Below are 18277 nucleotides of genomic sequence, written 5' to 3' on the forward strand. Positions count from 1 at the left end.
CCCCTGAGGAGGAGTGTGGGCCCTTTTCCCTCTGCAACAAAATTTACCACCCGAGATTCCTGATGTCAGTTTGCAGGATGCGCTCGGGACTGTCAGGGAACGAGTTTGAGATGGCGGCAGCGTGGCTCTGGAAACATCCTCTGCCATTCAGCTTTTTTGGAGGCACGTGCTTATTCAGTGCCACAGGTGCCTCAACATGAATTCCAGCCCTTCTCCCTGGGGAAAAAAACTCACCACACCAGGGTCCTGATGTCAGTTGGCAGGACGCGCTTGGGACTGTCAGGGAAGCAGAAGATTGAAGTGGTGTTAACTTGGGTCTGGGAAACATCCTGCGCCATTTGGATGTTTTGGAAGCAGCCGCCCCCTTAGGTTCATCATGAATGCCTGCTCTTTTCCCTGTGAAACCAAGATCACCACCCCAGGTTGCAGATGTCGGTTTGCAGGATGCGCTTGGGACTGTCAGGGAAGCAAAATTCAAAGTGGTGGTAGCTTGGGTCTGGGACAAATCCTGTGCTGTTTGGATTTTCAGGATTTGGCCACGCACTCAGGGCCACAGGCCCTTGAAGACAACTGCGGGCCCTTTTCCCTGTGAAACAAAAGTTGCCACACCAGGGTTCGGATCTCACTTTGCAGCATGTGCTTGGGTCTGTCAGGGAAGCACAATATCAAAGTGGTGGCAGCTTGGGTCTGGGATGTATCCTGCGCTGTTTTGGATTTTCAGGAGGAGGCTGCCCACTCAGGGCCACAGGCCCCTGAAGACAACTGCGGGCCCTTTTCCCTGTGAAACAAAACTCACCACCCCAGGTTCCTGATGTCAGTTTGCAGGATGCGCTCAGGACTGTCAGGGAAGCAGAAGATTGAGGTGGTGGCAGCAGCTTGTGTCCGGGACAGATCCGGTGCCGTTTAGATATTTTGGAAGCGGGTGCCCACTCAGGGCCACGAATGCCGGCTCTTTTCCCTGTGAAACCAAGATCACCACCCCAGGTTGCAGATGTCAGTTTGCAGGATGCGCTTGGCAATGTCCTGGAAGCACAATATCAAAGTGGTGGCAGCTTGGGTCTGGGATGTATCCTGTGCTGTTTTGATTTTCAGGAGGAGGCTGCCCACTCAGGGCCACAGGCCCCTGAGGAGGAGTGTGGGCCCTTTTCCCTCTGCAACAAAATTTACCACCCGAGATTCCTGATGTCAGTTTGCAGGATGCGCTCGGGACTGTCAGGGAACGAGTTTGAGATGGCGGCAGCGTGGCTCTGGAAACATCCTCTGCCATTCAGCTTTTTTGGAGGCACGTGCTTATTCAGTGCCACAGGTGCCTCAACATGAATTCCAGCCCTTCTCCCTGGGGAAAAAAACTCACCACACCAGGGTCCTGATGTCAGTTGGCAGGATGCGCTTGGGACTGTCAGGGAAGCAAAATTCAAAGTGGTGGTAGCTTGGGTCTGGGACAAATCCTGTGCTGTTTGGATTTTCAGGATTTGGCCACGCACTCAGGGCCACAGGCCCTTGAAGACAACTGCGGGCCCTTTTCCCTGTGAAACAAAAGTTGCCACACCAGGGTTCGGATCTCACTTTGCAGCATGTGCTTGGGTCTGTCAGGGAAGCACAATATCAAAGTGGTGGCAGCTTGGGTCTGGGATGTATCCTGTGCTGTTTTGGATTTTCAGGAGGAGGCTGCCCACTCAGGGCCACAGGCCCCTGAAGACAACTGCGGGCCCTTTTCCCTGTGAAACAAAACTCACCACCCCAGGTTCCTGATGTCAGTTTGCAGGATGCGCTCAGGACTGTCAGGGAAGCAGAAGATTGAGGTGGTGGCAGCAGCTTGTGTCCGGGACAGATCCGGTGCCGTTTAGATATTTTGGAAGCGGGTGCCCACTCAGGGCCACGAATGCCGGCTCTTTTCCCTGTGAAACCAAGATCACCACCCCAGGTTGCAGATGTCAGTTTGCAGGATGTGCCTGGCAATGTCCTGGAAGCACAAATTCAAAGTGGTGGGAGCTTGGGTCTGGGACAAATCCTTTGCTGTTTGGATTTTCAGGATTTGGCCACGCACTCAGGGCCACAGGCCCTTGAAGACAACTGCGGGCCCTTTTCCCTGTGAAACAAAAGTTGCCACACCAGGGTTCTGATCTCACTTTGCAGCATGTGCTTGGGTCTGTCAGGGAAGCACAATATCAAAGTGGTGGCAGCTTGGGTCTGGGATGTATCCTGTGCTGTTTTGATTTTCAGGAGGTGGCTGCCCACTCAGGGCCACAGGCCCCTGAGGAGGAGTGTGGGCCCTTTTCCCTCTGCAACAAAATTTACCACCCGAGATTCCTGATGTCAGTTTGCAGGATGCGCTCGGGACTGTCAGGGAACGAGTTTGAGATGGTGGCAGCGTGGCTCTGGAAACATCCTCTGCCATTCAGCTTTTTTGGAGGCACGTGCTTATTCAGTGCCACAGGTGCCTCAACATGAATTCCAGCCCTTCTCCCTGGGGAAAAAAACTCACCACACCAGGGTCCTGATGTCAGTTGGCAGGACGCGCTTGGGACTGTCAGGGAAGCAGAAGATTGAAGTGGTGTTAACTTGGGTCTGGGAAACATCCTGCGCCATTTGGATGTTTTGGAAGCAGCCGCCCCCTTAGGTTCATCATGAATGCCTGCTCTTTTCCCTGTGAAACCAAGATCACCACCCCAGGTTGCAGATGTCGGTTTGCAGGATGCGCTTGGGACTGTCAGGGAAGCAAAATTCAAAGTGGTGGTAGCTTGGGTCTGGGACAAATCCTGTGCTGTTTGGATTTTCAGGATTTGGCCACGCACTCAGGGCCAGAGGCCCCTGAAGACAACTGCGGGCCCTTTTCCCTGTGAAACAAAACTCACCACCCCAGGTTCCTGATGTCAGTTTGCAGGATGCGCTCAGGACTGTCAGGGAAGCAGAAGATTGAGGTGGTGGCAGCAGCTTGTGTCCGGGACAGATCCGGTGCCGTTTAGATATTTTGGAAGCGGGTGCCCACTCAGGGCCACAAATGCCGGCTCTTTTCCCTGTGAAACCAAGATCACCACCCCAGGTTGCAGATGTCAGTTTGCAGGATGTGCCTGGCAATGTCCTGGAAGCACAAATTCAAAGTGGTGGGAGCTTGGGTCTGGGACAAATCCTTTGCTGTTTGGATTTTCAGGATTTGGCCACGCACTCAGGGCCACAGGCCCTTGAAGACAACTGCGGGCCCTTTTCCCTGTGAAACAAAAGTTGCCACACCAGGGTTCTGATCTCACTTTGCAGCATGTGCTTGGGTCTGTCAGGGAAGCACAATATCAAAGTGGTGGCAGCTTGGGTCTGGGATGTATCCTGTGCTGTTTTGGATTTTCAGGAGGAGGCTGCCCACTCAGGGCCACAGGCCCCTGAAGACAACTGCGGGCCCTTTTCCCTGTGAAACAAAACTCACCACCCCAGGTTCCTGATGTCAGTTTGCAGGATGCGCTCAGGACTGTCAGGGAAGCAGAAGATTGAGGTGGTGGCAGCAGCTTGTGTCCGGGACAGATCCGGTGCCGTTTAGGTATTTTGGAAGCGGGTGCCCACTCAGGGCCACGAATGCCGGCTCTTTTCCCTGTGAAACCAAGATCACCACCCCAGGTTGCAGATGTCAGTTTGCAGGATGCGCTTGGCAATGTCCTGGAAGCACAATATCAAAGTGGTGGCAGCTTGGGTCTGGGATGTATCCTGTGCTGTTTTGATTTTCAGGAGGAGGCTGCCCACTCAGGGCCACAGGCCCCTGAGGAGGAGTGTGGGCCCTTTTCCCTCTGCAACAAAATTTACCACCCGAGATTCCTGATGTCAGTTTGCAGGATGCGCTCGGGACTGTCAGGGAACGAGTTTGAGATGGCGGCAGCGTGGCTCTGGAAACATCCTCTGCCATTCAGCTTTTTTGGAGGCACGTGCTTATTCAGTGCCACAGGTGCCTCAACATGAATTCCAGCCCTTCTCCCTGGGGAAAAAAACTCACCACACCAGGGTCCTGATGTCAGTTGGCAGGATGCGCTTGGGACTGTCAGGGAAGCAGAAGATTGAAGTGGTGTTAACTTGGGTCTGGGACAAATCCTGTGCTGTTTGGATTTTCAGGATTTGGCCACGCACTCAGGGCCACAGGCCCTTGAAGACAACTGCGGGCCCTTTTCCCTGTGAAACAAAAGTTGCCACACCAGGGTTCTGATCTCACTTTGCAGCATGTGCTTGGGTCTGTCAGGGAAGCACAATATCAAAGTGGTGGCAGCTTGGGTCTGGGATGTATCCTGTGCTGTTTTGGATTTTCAGGAGGAGGCTGCCCACTCAGGGCCACAGGCCCCTGAAGACAACTGCGGGCCCTTTTCCCTGTGAAACAAAACTCACCACCCCAGGTTCCTGATGTCAGTTTGCAGGATGCGCTCAGGACTGTCAGGGAAGCAGAAGATTGAGGTGGTGGCAGCAGCTTGTGTCCGGGACAGATCCGGTGCCGTTTAGATATTTTGGAAGCGGGTGCCCACTCAGGGCCACGAATGCCGGCTCTTTTCCCTGTGAAACCAAGATCACCACCCCAGGTTGCAGATGTCAGTTTGCAGGATGTGCCTGGCAATGTCCTGGAAGCACAAATTCAAAGTGGTGGGAGCTTGGGTCTGGGACAAATCATTTGCTGTTTGGATTTTCAGGATTTGGCCACGCACTCAGGGCCACAGGCCCTTGAAGACAACTGCGGGCCCTTTTCCCTGTGAAACAAAAGTTGCCACACCAGGGTTCTGATCTCACTTTGCAGCATGTGCTTGGGTCTGTCAGGGAAGCACAATATCAAAGTGGTGGCAGCTTGGGTCTGGGATGTATCCTGTGCTGTTTTGATTTTCAGGAGGTGGCTGCCCACTCAGGGCCACAGGCCCCTGAGGAGGAGTGTGGGCCCTTTTCCCTCTGCAACAAAATTTACCACCCGAGATTCCTGATGTCAGTTTGCAGGATGCGCTCGGGACTGTCAGGGAACGAGTTTGAGATGGTGGCAGCGTGGCTCTGGAAACATCCTCTACCATTCAGCTTTTTTGGAGGCACGTGCTTATTCAGTGCCACAGGTGCCTCAACATGAATTCCAGCCCTTCTCCCTGGGGAAAAAAACTCACCACACCAGGGTCCTGATGTCAGTTGGCAGGATGCGCTTGGGACTGTCAGGGAAGCAGAAGATTGAAGTGGTGTTAACTTGGGTCTGGGAAACATCCTGCGCCATTTGGATGTTTTGGAAGCAGCCGCCCCCTTAGGTTCATCATGAATGCCTGCTCTTTTCCCTGTGAAACCAAGATCACCACCCCAGGTTGCAGATGTCGGTTTGCAGGATGCGCTTGGGACTGTCAGGGAAGCAAAATTCAAAGTGGTGGTAGCTTGGGTCTGGGACAAATCCTGTGCTGTTTGGATTTTCAGGATTTGGCCACGCACTCAGGGCCAGAGGCCCCTGAAGACAACTGCGGGCCCTTTTCCCTGTGAAACAAAACTCACCACCCCAGGTTCCTGATGTCAGTTTGCAGGATGCGCTCAGGACTGTCAGGGAAGCAGAAGATTGAGGTGGTGGCAGCAGCTTGTGTCCGGGACAGATCCGGTGCCGTTTAGATATTTTGGAAGCGGGTGCCCACTCAGGGCCACAAATGCCGGCTCTTTTCCCTGTGAAACCAAGATCACCACCCCAGGTTGCAGATGTCAGTTTGCAGGATGTGCCTGGCAATGTCCTGGAAGCACAAATTCAAAGTGGTGGGAGCTTGGGTCTGGGACAAATCCTTTGCTGTTTGGATTTTCAGGATTTGGCCACGCACTCAGGGCCACAGGCCCTTGAAGACAACTGCGGGCCCTTTTCCCTGTGAAACAAAAGTTGCCACACCAGGGTTCTGATCTCACTTTGCAGCATGTGCTTGGGTCTGTCAGGGAAGCACAAATTCAAAGTGGTGGCAGCTTGGGTCTGGGATGTATCCTGCGCTGTTTTGGATTTTCAGGAGGAGGCTGCCCACTCAGGGCCACAGGCCCCTGAAGACAACTGCGGGCCCTTTTCCCTGTGAAACAAAACTCACCACCCCAGGTTCCTGATGTCAGTTTGCAGGATGCGCTCAGGACTGTCAGGGAAGCAGAAGATTGAGGTGGTGGCAGCAGCTTGTGTCCGGGACAGATCCGGTGCCGTTTAGGTATTTTGGAAGCGGGTGCCCACTCAGGGCCACGAATGCCGGCTCTTTTCCCTGTGAAACCAAGATCACCACCCCAGGTTGCAGATGTCAGTTTGCAGGATGCGCTTGGCAATGTCCTGGAAGCACAAATTCAAAGTGGTGGCAGCTTGGGTCTGGGATGTATCCTGTGCTGTTTTGATTTTCAGGAGGAGGCTGCCAACTCAGGGCCACAGGCCCCTGAGGAGGAGTGTGGGCCCTTTTCCCTCTGCAACAAAATTTACCACCCGAGATTCCTGATGTCAGTTTGCAGGATGCGCTCGGGACTGTCAGGGAACGAGTTTGAGATGGTGGCAGCGTGGCTCTGGAAACATCCTCTGCCATTCAGCTTTTTTGGAGGCACGTGCTTATTCAGTGCCACAGGTGCCTCAACATGAATTCCAGCCCTTCTCCCTGGGGAAAAAAACTCGCCACACCAGGGTCCTGATGTCAGTTGGCAGGATGCGCTTGGGACTGTCAGGGAAGCAGAAGATTGAAGTGGTGTTAACTTGGGTCTGGGAAACATCCTGCGCCATTTGGATGTTTTGGAAACAGCCGCCCACTTAGGTTCATCATGAATGCCTGCTCTTTTCCCTGTGAAACCAAGATCACCACCCCAGGTTGCAGATGTCGGTTTGCAGGATGCGCTTGGGACTGTCAGGGAAGCAAAATTCAAAGTGGTGGTAGCTTGGGTCTGGGACAAATCCTGTGCTGTTTGGATTTTCAGGATTTGGCCACGCACTCAGGGCCACAGGCCCTTGAAGACAACTGCGGGCCCTTTTCCCTGTGAAACAAAAGTTGCCACACCAGGGTTCGGATCTCACTTTGCAGCATGTGCTTGGGTCTGTCAGGGAAGCACAATATCAAAGTGGTGGCAGCTTGGGTCTGGGATGTATCCTGCGCTGTTTTGGATTTTCAGGAGGAGGCTGCCCACTCAGGGCCACAGGCCCCTGAAGACAACTGCGGGCCCTTTTCCCTGTGAAACAAAACTCACCACCCCAGGTTCCTGATGTCAGTTTGCAGGATGCGCTCAGGACTGTCAGGGAAGCAGAAGATTGAGGTGGTGGCAGCAGCTTGTGTCCGGGACAGATCCGGTGCCGTTTAGGTATTTTGGAAGCGGGTGCCCACTCAGGGCCACGAATGCCGGCTCTTTTCCCTGTGAAACCAAGATCACCACCCCAGGTTGCAGATGTCAGTTTGCAGGATGCGCTTGGCAATGTCCTGGAAGCACAAATTCAAAGTGGTGGCAGCTTGGGTCTGGGATGTATCCTGTGCTGTTTTGATTTTCAGGAGGAGGCTGCCAACTCAGGGCCACAGGCCCCTGAGGAGGAGTGTGGGCCCTTTTCCCTCTGCAACAAAATTTACCACCCGAGATTCCTGATGTCAGTTTGCAGGATGCGCTCGGGACTGTCAGGGAACGAGTTTGAGATGGTGGCAGCGTGGCTCTGGAAACATCCTCTGCCATTCAGCTTTTTTGGAGGCACGTGCTTATTCAGTGCCACAGGTGCCTCAACATGAATTCCAGCCCTTCTCCCTGGGGAAAAAAACTCGCCACACCAGGGTCCTGATGTCAGTTGGCAGGATGCGCTTGGGACTGTCAGGGAAGCAGAAGATTGAAGTGGTGTTAACTTGGGTCTGGGAAACATCCTGCGCCATTTGGATGTTTTGGAAACAGCCGCCCACTTAGGTTCATCATGAATGCCTGCTCTTTTCCCTGTGAAACCAAGATCACCACCCCAGGTTGCAGATGTCGGTTTGCAGGATGCGCTTGGGACTGTCAGGGAAGCAAAATTCAAAGTGGTGGTAGCTTGGGTCTGGGACAAATCCTGTGCTGTTTGGATTTTCAGGATTTGGCCACGCACTCAGGGCCACAGGCCCTTGAAGACAACTGCGGGCCCTTTTCCCTGTGAAACAAAAGTTGCCACACCAGGGTTCGGATCTCACTTTGCAGCATGTGCTTGGGTCTGTCAGGGAAGCACAATATCAAAGTGGTGGCAGCTTGGGTCTGGGATGTATCCTGCGCTGTTTTGGATTTTCAGGAGGAGGCTGCCCACTCAGGGCCACAGGCCCCTGAAGACAACTGCGGGCCCTTTTCCCTGTGAAACAAAACTCACCACCCCAGGTTCCTGATGTCAGTTTGCAGGATGCGCTCAGGACTGTCAGGGAAGCAGAAGATTGAGGTGGTGGCAGCAGCTTGTGTCCGGGACAGATCCGGTGCCGTTTAGGTATTTTGGAAGCGGGTGCCCACTCAGGGCCACGAATGCCGGCTCTTTTCCCTGTGAAACCAAGATCACCACCCCAGGTTGCAGATGTCAGTTTGCAGGATGCGCTTGGCAATGTCCTGGAAGCACAAATTCAAAGTGGTGGCAGCTTGGGTCTGGGATGTATCCTGTGCTGTTTTGATTTTCAGGAGGAGGCTGCCAACTCAGGGCCACAGGCCCCTGAGGAGGAGTGTGGGCCCTTTTCCCTCTGCAACAAAATTTACCACCCGAGATTCCTGATGTCAGTTTGCAGGATGCGCTCGGGACTGTCAGGGAACGAGTTTGAGATGGTGGCAGCGTGGCTCTGGAAACATCCTCTGCCATTCAGCTTTTTTGGAGGCACGTGCTTATTCAGTGCCACAGGTGCCTCAACATGAATTCCAGCCCTTCTCCCTGGGGAAAAAAACTCGCCACACCAGGGTCCTGATGTCAGTTGGCAGGATGCGCTTGGGACTGTCAGGGAAGCAGAAGATTGAAGTGGTGTTAACTTGGGTCTGGGAAACATCCTGCGCCATTTGGATGTTTTGGAAACAGCCGCCCACTTAGGTTCATCATGAATGCCTGCTCTTTTCCCTGTGAAACCAAGATCACCACCCCAGGTTGCAGATGTCGGTTTGCAGGATGCGCTTGGGACTGTCAGGGAAGCAAAATTCAAAGTGGTGGTAGCTTGGGTCTGGGACAAATCCTGTGCTGTTTGGATTTTCAGGATTTGGCCACGCACTCAGGGCCACAGGCCCTTGAAGACAACTGCGGGCCCTTTTCCCTGTGAAACAAAAGTTGCCACACCAGGGTTCGGATCTCACTTTGCAGCATGTGCTTGGGTCTGTCAGGGAAGCACAATATCAAAGTGGTGGCAGCTTGGGTCTGGGATGTATCTTGCGCTGTTTTGGATTTTCAGGAGGAGGCTGCCCACTCAGGGCCACAGGCCCCTGAAGACAACTGCGGGCCCTTTTCCCTGTGAAACAAAACTCACCACCCCAGGTTCCTGATGTCAGTTTGCAGGATGCGCTCAGGACTGTCAGGGAAGCAGAAGATTGAGGTGGTGGCAGCAGCTTGTGTCCGGGACAGATCCGGTGCCGTTTAGATATTTTGGAAGCGGGTGCCCACTCAGGGCCACGAATGCCGGCTCTTTTCCCTGTGAAACCAAGATCACCACCCCAGGTTGCAGATGTCAGTTTGCAGGATGCGCTTGGCAATGTCCTGGAAGCACAATATCAAAGTGGTGGCAGCTTGGGTCTGGGATGTATCCTGTGCTGTTTTGATTTTCAGGAGGAGGCTGCCAACTCAGGGCCACAGGCCCCTGAGGAGGAGTGTGGGCCCTTTTCCCTCTGCAACAAAATTTACCACCCGAGATTCCTGATGTCAGTTTGCAGGATGCGCTCGGGACTGTCAGGGAACGAGTTTGAGATGGCGGCAGCGTGGCTCTGGAAACATCCTCTGCCATTCAGCTTTTTTGGAGGCACGTGCTTATTCAGTGCCACAGGTGCCTCAACATGAATTCCAGCCCTTCTCCCTGGGGAAAAAAACTCACCACACCAGGGTCCTGATGTCAGTTGGCAGGATGCGCTTGGGACTGTCAGGGAAGCAGAAGATTGAAGTGGTGTTAACTTGGGTCTGGGACAAATCCTGTGCTGTTTGGATTTTCAGGATTTGGCCACGCACTCAGGGCCACAGGCCCTTGAAGACAACTGCGGGCCCTTTTCCCTGTGAAACAAAAGTTGCCACACCAGGGTTCTGATCTCACTTTGCAGCATGTGCTTGGGTCTGTCAGGGAAGCACAATATCAAAGTGGTGGCAGCTTGGGTCTGGGATGTATCCTGTGCTGTTTTGGATTTTCAGGAGGAGGCTGCCCACTCAGGGCCACGGGCCCCTGAAGACAACTGCGGGCCCTTTTCCCTGTGAAACAAAACTCACCACCCCAGGTTCCTGATGTCAGTTTGCAGGATGCGCTCAGGACTGTCAGGGAAGCAGAAGATTGAGGTGGTGGCAGCAGCTTGTGTCCGGGACAGATCCGGTGCCGTTTAGATATTTTGGAAGCGGGTGCCCACTCAGGGCCACGAATGCCGGCTCTTTTCCCTGTGAAACCAAGATCACCACCCCAGGTTGCAGATGTCAGTTTGCAGGATGTGCCTGGCAATGTCCTGGAAGCACAAATTCAAAGTGGTGGGAGCTTGGGTCTGGGACAAATCCTTTGCTGTTTGGATTTTCAGGATTTGGCCACGCACTCAGGGCCACAGGCCCTTGAAGACAACTGCGGGCCCTTTTCCCTGTGAAACAAAAGTTGCCACACCAGGGTTCTGATCTCACTTTGCAGCATGTGCTTGGGTCTGTCAGGGAAGCACAATATCAAAGTGGTGGCAGCTTGGGTCTGGGATGTATCCTGTGCTGTTTTGATTTTCAGGAGGTGGCTGCCCACTCAGGGCCACAGGCCCCTGAGGAGGAGTGTGGGCCCTTTTCCCTCTGCAACAAAATTTACCACCCGAGATTCCTGATGTCAGTTTGCAGGATGCGCTCGGGACTGTCAGGGAACGAGTTTGAGATGGTGGCAGCGTGGCTCTGGAAACATCCTCTGCCATTCAGCTTTTTTGGAGGCACGTGCTTATTCAGTGCCACAGGTGCCTCAACATGAATTCCAGCCCTTCTCCCTGGGGAAAAAAACTCACCACACCAGGGTCCTGATGTCAGTTGGCAGGACGCGCTTGGGACTGTCAGGGAAGCAGAAGATTGAAGTGGTGTTAACTTGGGTCTGGGAAACATCCTGCGCCATTTGGATGTTTTGGAAGCAGCCGCCCCCTTAGGTTCATCATGAATGCCTGCTCTTTTCCCTGTGAAACCAAGATCACCACCCCAGGTTGCAGATGTCGGTTTGCAGGATGCGCTTGGGACTGTCAGGGAAGCAAAATTCAAAGTGGTGGTAGCTTGGGTCTGGGACAAATCCTGTGCTGTTTGGATTTTCAGGATTTGGCCACGCACTCAGGGCCAGAGGCCCCTGAAGACAACTGCGGGCCCTTTTCCCTGTGAAACAAAACTCACCACCCCAGGTTCCTGATGTCAGTTTGCAGGATGCGCTCAGGACTGTCAGGGAAGCAGAAGATTGAGGTGGTGGCAGCAGCTTGTGTCCGGGACAGATCCGGTGCCGTTTAGGTATTTTGGAAGCGGGTGCCCACTCAGGGCCACGAATGCCGGCTCTTTTCCCTGTGAAACCAAGATCACCACCCCAGGTTGCAGATGTCAGTTTGCAGGATGCGCTTGGCAATGTCCTGGAAGCACAAATTCAAAGTGGTGGCAGCTTGGGTCTGGGATGTATCCTGTGCTGTTTTGATTTTCAGGAGGAGGCTGCCAACTCAGGGCCACAGGCCCCTGAGGAGGAGTGTGGGCCCTTTTCCCTCTGCAACAAAATTTACCACCCGAGATTCCTGATGTCAGTTTGCAGGATGCGCTCGGGACTGTCAGGGAACGAGTTTGAGATGGTGGCAGCGTGGCTCTGGAAACATCCTCTGCCATTCAGCTTTTTTGGAGGCACGTGCTTATTCAGTGCCACAGGTGCCTCAACATGAATTCCAGCCCTTCTCCCTGGGGAAAAAACTCGCCACACCAGGGTCCTGATGTCAGTTGGCAGGATGCGCTTGGGACTGTCAGGGAAGCAGAAGATTGAAGTGGTGTTAACTTGGGTCTGGGAAACATCCTGCGCCATTTGGATGTTTTGGAAACAGCCGCCCCCTTAGGTTCATCATGAATGCCTGCTCTTTTCCCTGTGAAACCAAGATCACCACCCCAGGTTGCAGATGTCGGTTTGCAGGATGCGCTTGGGACTGTCAGGGAAGCAAAATTCAAAGTGGTGGTAGCTTGGGTCTGGGACAAATCCTGTGCTGTTTGGATTTTCAGGATTTGGCCACGCACTCAGGGCCACAGGCCCTTGAAGACAACTGCGGGCCCTTTTCCCTGTGAAACAAAAGTTGCCACACCAGGGTTCGGATCTCACTTTGCAGCATGTGCTTGGGTCTGTCAGGGAAGCACAATATCAAAGTGGTGGCAGCTTGGGTCTGGGATGTATCTTGCGCTGTTTTGGATTTTCAGGAGGAGGCTGCCCACTCAGGGCCACAGGCCCCTGAAGACAACTGCGGGCCCTTTTCCCTGTGAAACAAAACTCACCACCCCAGGTTCCTGATGTCAGTTTGCAGGATGCGCTCAGGACTGTCAGGGAAGCAGAAGATTGAGGTGGTGGCAGCAGCTTGTGTCCGGGACAGATCCGGTGCCGTTTAGATATTTTGGAAGCGGGTGCCCACTCAGGGCCACGAATGCCGGCTCTTTTCCCTGTGAAACCAAGATCACCACCCCAGGTTGCAGATGTCAGTTTGCAGGATGCGCTTGGCAATGTCCTGGAAGCACAAATTCAAAGTGGTGGGAGCTTGGGTCTGGGACAAATCCTTTGCTGTTTGGATTTTCAGGATTTGGCCACGCACTCAGGGCCACAGGCCCTTGAAGAGAACTGCGGGCCCTTTTCCCTGTGAAACAAAAGTTGCCACACCAGGGTTCTGATCTCACTTTGCAGCATGTGCTTGGGTCTGTCAGGGAAGCACAATATCAAAGTGGTGGCAGCTTGGGTCTGGGATGTATCCTGCACTGTTTTGGATTTTCAGGAGGAGGCTGCCCACTCAGGGCCACAGGCCCCTGAAGACAACTGCGGGCCCTTTTCCCTGTGAAACAAAACTCACCACCCCAGGTTCCTGATGTCAGTTTGCAGGATGCGCTCAGGACTGTCAGGGAAGCAGAAGATTGAGGTGGTGGCAGCAGCTTGTGTCCGGGACAGATCCGGTGCCGTTTAGATATTTTGGAAGCGGGTGCCCACTCAGGGCCACAAATGCCGGCTCTTTTCCCTGTGAAACCAAGATCACCACCCCAGGTTGCAGATGTCAGTTTGCAGGATGCGCTTGGCAATGTCCTGGAAGCACAAATTCAAAGTGGTGGCAGCTTGGGTCTGGGATGTATCCTGTGCTGTTTTGATTTTCAGGAGGAGGCTGCCAACTCAGGGCCACAGGCCCCTGAGGAGGAGTGTGGGCCCTTTTCCCTCTGCAACAAAATTTACCACCCGAGATTCCTGATGTCAGTTTGCAGGATGCGCTCGGGACTGTCAGGGAACGAGTTTGAGATGGTGGCAGCGTGGCTCTGGAAACATCCTCTGCCATTCAGCTTTTTTGGAGGCACGTGCTTATTCAGTGCCACAGGTGCCTCAACATGAATTCCAGCCCTTCTCCCTGGGGAAAAAAACTCGCCACACCAGGGTCCTGATGTCAGTTGGCAGGATGCGCTTGGGACTGTCAGGGAAGCAGAAGATTGAAGTGGTGTTAACTTGGGTCTGGGAAACATCCTGCGCCATTTGGATGTTTTGGAAACAGCCGCCCCCTTAGGTTCATCATGAATTCCTGCTCTTTTCCCTGTGAAACCAAGATCACCACCCCAGGTTGCAGATGTCGGTTTGCAGGATGCGCTTGGGACTGTCAGGGAAGCAAAATTCAAAGTGGTGGTAGCTTGGGTCTGGGACAAATCCTGTGCTGTTTGGATTTTCAGGATTTGGCCAGGCACTCAGGGCCACAGGCCCTTGAAGACAACTGCGGGCCCTTTTCCCTGTGAAACAAAAGTTGCCACACCAGGGTTCGGATCTCACTTTGCAGCATGTGCTTGGGTCTGTCAGGGAAGCACAATATCAAAGTGGTGGCAGCTTGGGTCTGGGATGTATCTTGCGCTGTTTTGGATTTTCAGGAGGAGGCTGCCCACTCAGGGCCACAGGCCCCTGAAGACAACTGCGGGCCCTTTTCCCTGTGAAACAAAACTCACCACCCCAGGTTCCTGATGTCAGTTTGCAGGATGCGCTCAGGACTGTCAGGGAAGCAGAAGATTGAGGTGGTGGCAGCAGCTTGTGTCCGGGACAGATCCGGTGCCGTTTAGATATTTTGGAAGCGGGTGCCCACTCAGGGCCACGAATGCCGGCTCTTTTCCCTGTGAAACCAAGATCACCACCCCAGGTTGCAGATGTCAGTTTGCAGGATGCGCTTGGCAATGTCCTGGAAGCACAATATCAAAGTGGTGGCAGCTTGGGTCTGGGATGTATCCTGTGCTGTTTTGATTTTCAGGAGAAGGCTGCCAACTCAGGGCCACAGGCCCCTGAGGAGGAGTGTGGGCCCTTTTCCCTCTACAACAAAATTTACCACCCGAGATTCCTGATGTCAGTTTGCAGGATGCGCTCGGGACTGTCAGGGAACGAGTTTGAGATGGCGGCAGCGTGGCTCTGGAAACATCCTCTGCCATTCAGCTTTTTTGGAGGCACGTGCTTATTCAGTGCCACAGGTGCCTCAACATGAATTCCAGCCCTTCTCCCTGGGGAAAAAAACTCACCACACCAGGGTCCTGATGTCAGTTGGCAGGATGCGCTTGGGACTGTCAGGGAAGCAGAAGATTGAAGTGGTGTTAACTTGGGTCTGGGACAAATCCTGTGCTGTTTGGATTTTCAGGATTTGGCCACGCACTCAGGGCCACAGGCCCTTGAAGACAACTGCGGGCCCTTTTCCCTGTGAAACAAAAGTTGCCACACCAGGGTTCGGATCTCACTTTGCAGCATGTGCTTGGGTCTGTCAGGGAAGCACAATATCAAAGTGGTGGCAGCTTGGGTCTGGGATGTATCCTGTGCTGTTTTGGATTTTCAGGAGGAGGCTGCCCACTCAGGGCCACGGGCCCCTGAAGACAACTGCGGGCCCTTTTCCCTGTGAAACAAAACTCACCACCCCAGGTTCCTGATGTCAGTTTGCAGGATGCGCTCAGGACTGTCAGGGAAGCAGAAGATTGAGGTGGTGGCAGCAGCTTGTGTCCGGGACAGATCCGGTGCCGTTTAGATATTTTGGAAGTGGGTGCCCACTCAGGGCCACGAATGCCGGCTCTTTTCCCTGTGAAACCAAGATCACCACCCCAGGTTGCAGATGTCAGTTTGCAGGATGTGCCTGGCAATGTCCTGGAAGCACAAATTCAAAGTGGTGGGAGCTTGGGTCTGGGACAAATCCTTTGCTGTTTGGATTTTCAGGATTTGGCCACGCACTCAGGGCCACAGGCCCTTGAAGACAACTGCGGGCCCTTTTCCCTGTGAAACAAAAGTTGCCACACCAGGGTTCTGATCTCACTTTGCAGCATGTGCTTGGGTCTGTCAGGGAAGCACAATATCAAAGTGGTGGCAGCTTGGGTCTGGGATGTATCCTGTGCTGTTTTGATTTTCAGGAGGTGGCTGCCCACTCAGGGCCACAGGCCCCTGAGGAGGAGTGTGGGCCCTTTTCCCTCTGCAACAAAATTTACCACCCGAGATTCCTGATGTCAGTTTGCAGGATGCGCTCGGGACTGTCAGGGAACGAGTTTGAGATGGTGGCAGCGTGGCTCTGGAAACATCCTCTGCCATTCAGCTTTTTTGGAGGCACGTGCTTATTCAGTGCCACAGGTGCCTCAACATGAATTCCAGCCCTTCTCCCTGGGGAAAAAAACTCACCACACCAGGGTCCTGATGTCAGTTGGCAGGACGCGCTTGGGACTGTCAGGGAAGCAGAAGATTGAAGTGGTGTTAACTTGGGTCTGGGAAACATCCTGCGCCATTTGGATGTTTTGGAAGCAGCCGCCCCCTTAGGTTCATCATGAATGCCTGCTCTTTTCCCTGTGAAACCAAGATCACCACCCCAGGTTGCAGATGTCGGTTTGCAGGATGCGCTTGGGACTGTCAGGGAAGCAAAATTCAAAGTGGTGGTAGCTTGGGTCTGGGACAAATCCTGTGCTGTTTGGATTTTCAGGATTTGGCCACGCACTCAGGGCCAGAGGCCCCTGAAGACAACTGCGGGCCCTTTTCCCTGTGAAACAAAACTCACCACCCCAGGTTCCTGATGTCAGTTTGCAGGATGCGCTCAGGACTGTCAGGGAAGCAGAAGATTGAGGTGGTGGCAGCAGCTTGTGTCCGGGACAGATCCGGTGCCGTTTAGATATTTTGGAAGCGGGTGCCCACTCAGGGCCACAAATGCCGGCTCTTTTCCCTGTGAAACCAAGATCACCACCCCAGGTTGCAGATGTCAGTTTGCAGGATGTGCCTGGCAATGTCCTGGAAGCACAAATTCAAAGTGGTGGGAGCTTGGGTCTGGGACAAATCCTTTGCTGTTTGGATTTTCAGGATTTGGCCACGCACTCAGGGCCACAGGCCCTTGAAGACAACTGCGGGCCCTTTTCCCTGTGAAACAAAAGTTGCCACACCAGGGTTCTGATCTCACTTTGCAGCATGTGCTTGGGTCTGTCAGGGAAGCACAAATTCAAAGTGGTGGCAGCTTGGGTCTGGGATGTATCCTGCGCTGTTTTGGATTTTCAGGAGGAGGCTGCCCACTCAGGGCCACAGGCCCCTGAAGACAACTGCGGGCCCTTTTCCCTGTGAAACAAAACTCACCACCCCAGGTTCCTGATGTCAGTTTGCAGGATGCGCTCAGGACTGTCAGGGAAGCAGAAGATTGAGGTGGTGGCAGCAGCTTGTGTCCGGGACAGATCCGGTGCCGTTTAGGTATTTTGGAAGCGGGTGCCCACTCAGGGCCACGAATGCCGGCTCTTTTCCCTGTGAAACCAAGATCACCACCCCAGGTTGCAGATGTCAGTTTGCAGGATGCGCTTGGCAATGTCCTGGAAGCACAAATTCAAAGTGGTGGCAGCTTGGGTCTGGGATGTATCCTGTGCTGTTTTGATTTTCAGGAGGAGGCTGCCAACTCAGGGCCACAGGCCCCTGAGGAGGAGTGTGGGCCCTTTTCCCTCTGCAACAAAATTTACCACCCGAGATTCCTGATGTCAGTTTGCAGGATGCGCTCGGGACTGTCAGGGAACGAGTTTGAGATGGTGGCAGCGTGGCTCTGGAAACATCCTCTGCCATTCAGCTTTTTTGGAGGCACGTGCTTATTCAGTGCCACAGGTGCCTCAACATGAATTCCAGCCCTTCTCCCTGGGGAAAAAACTCGCCACACCAGGGTCCTGATGTCAGTTGGCAGGATGCGCTTGGGACTGTCAGGGAAGCAGAAGATTGAAGTGGTGTTAACTTGGGTCTGGGAAACATCCTGCGCCATTTGGATGTTTTGGAAACAGCCGCCCCCTTAGGTTCATCATGAATGCCGGCTCTTTTCCCTGTGAAACCAAGATCACCACCCCAGGTTGCAGATGTCAGTTTGCAGGATGTGCCTGGCAATGTCCTGGAAGCACAAATTCAAAGTGGTGGGAGCTTGGGTCTGGGACAAATCCTTTGCTGTTTGGATTTTCAGGATTTGGCCACGCACTCAGGGCCACAGGCCCTTGAAGACAACTGCGGGCCCTTTTCCCTGTGAAACAAAAGTTGCCACACCAGGGTTCTGATCTCACTTTGCAGCATGTGCTTGGGTCTGTCAGGGAAGCACAAATTCAAAGTGGTGGCAGCTTGGGTCTGGGATGTATCCTGCGCTGTTTTGGATTTTCAGGAGGAGGCTGCCCACTCAGGGCCACAGGCCCCTGAAGACAACTGCGGGCCCTTTTCCCTGTGAAACAAAACTCACCACCCCAGGTTCCTGATGTCAGTTTGCAGGATGCGCTCAGGACTGTCAGGGAAGCAGAAGATTGAGGTGGTGGCAGCAGCTTGTGTCCGGGACAGATCCGGTGCCGTTTAGGTATTTTGGAAGCGGGTGCCCACTCAGGGCCACGAATGCCGGCTCTTTTCCCTGTGAAACCAAGATCACCACCCCAGGTTGCAGATGTCAGTTTGCAGGATGCGCTTGGCAATGTCCTGGAAGCACAAATTCAAAGTGGTGGGAGCTTGGGTCTGGGACA

Source organism: Anomalospiza imberbis, chromosome 1 (genome assembly GCF_031753505.1).
Source record: "Anomalospiza imberbis isolate Cuckoo-Finch-1a 21T00152 chromosome 1, ASM3175350v1, whole genome shotgun sequence".
Lineage (NCBI taxonomy): Eukaryota > Metazoa > Chordata > Aves > Passeriformes > Viduidae > Anomalospiza > Anomalospiza imberbis.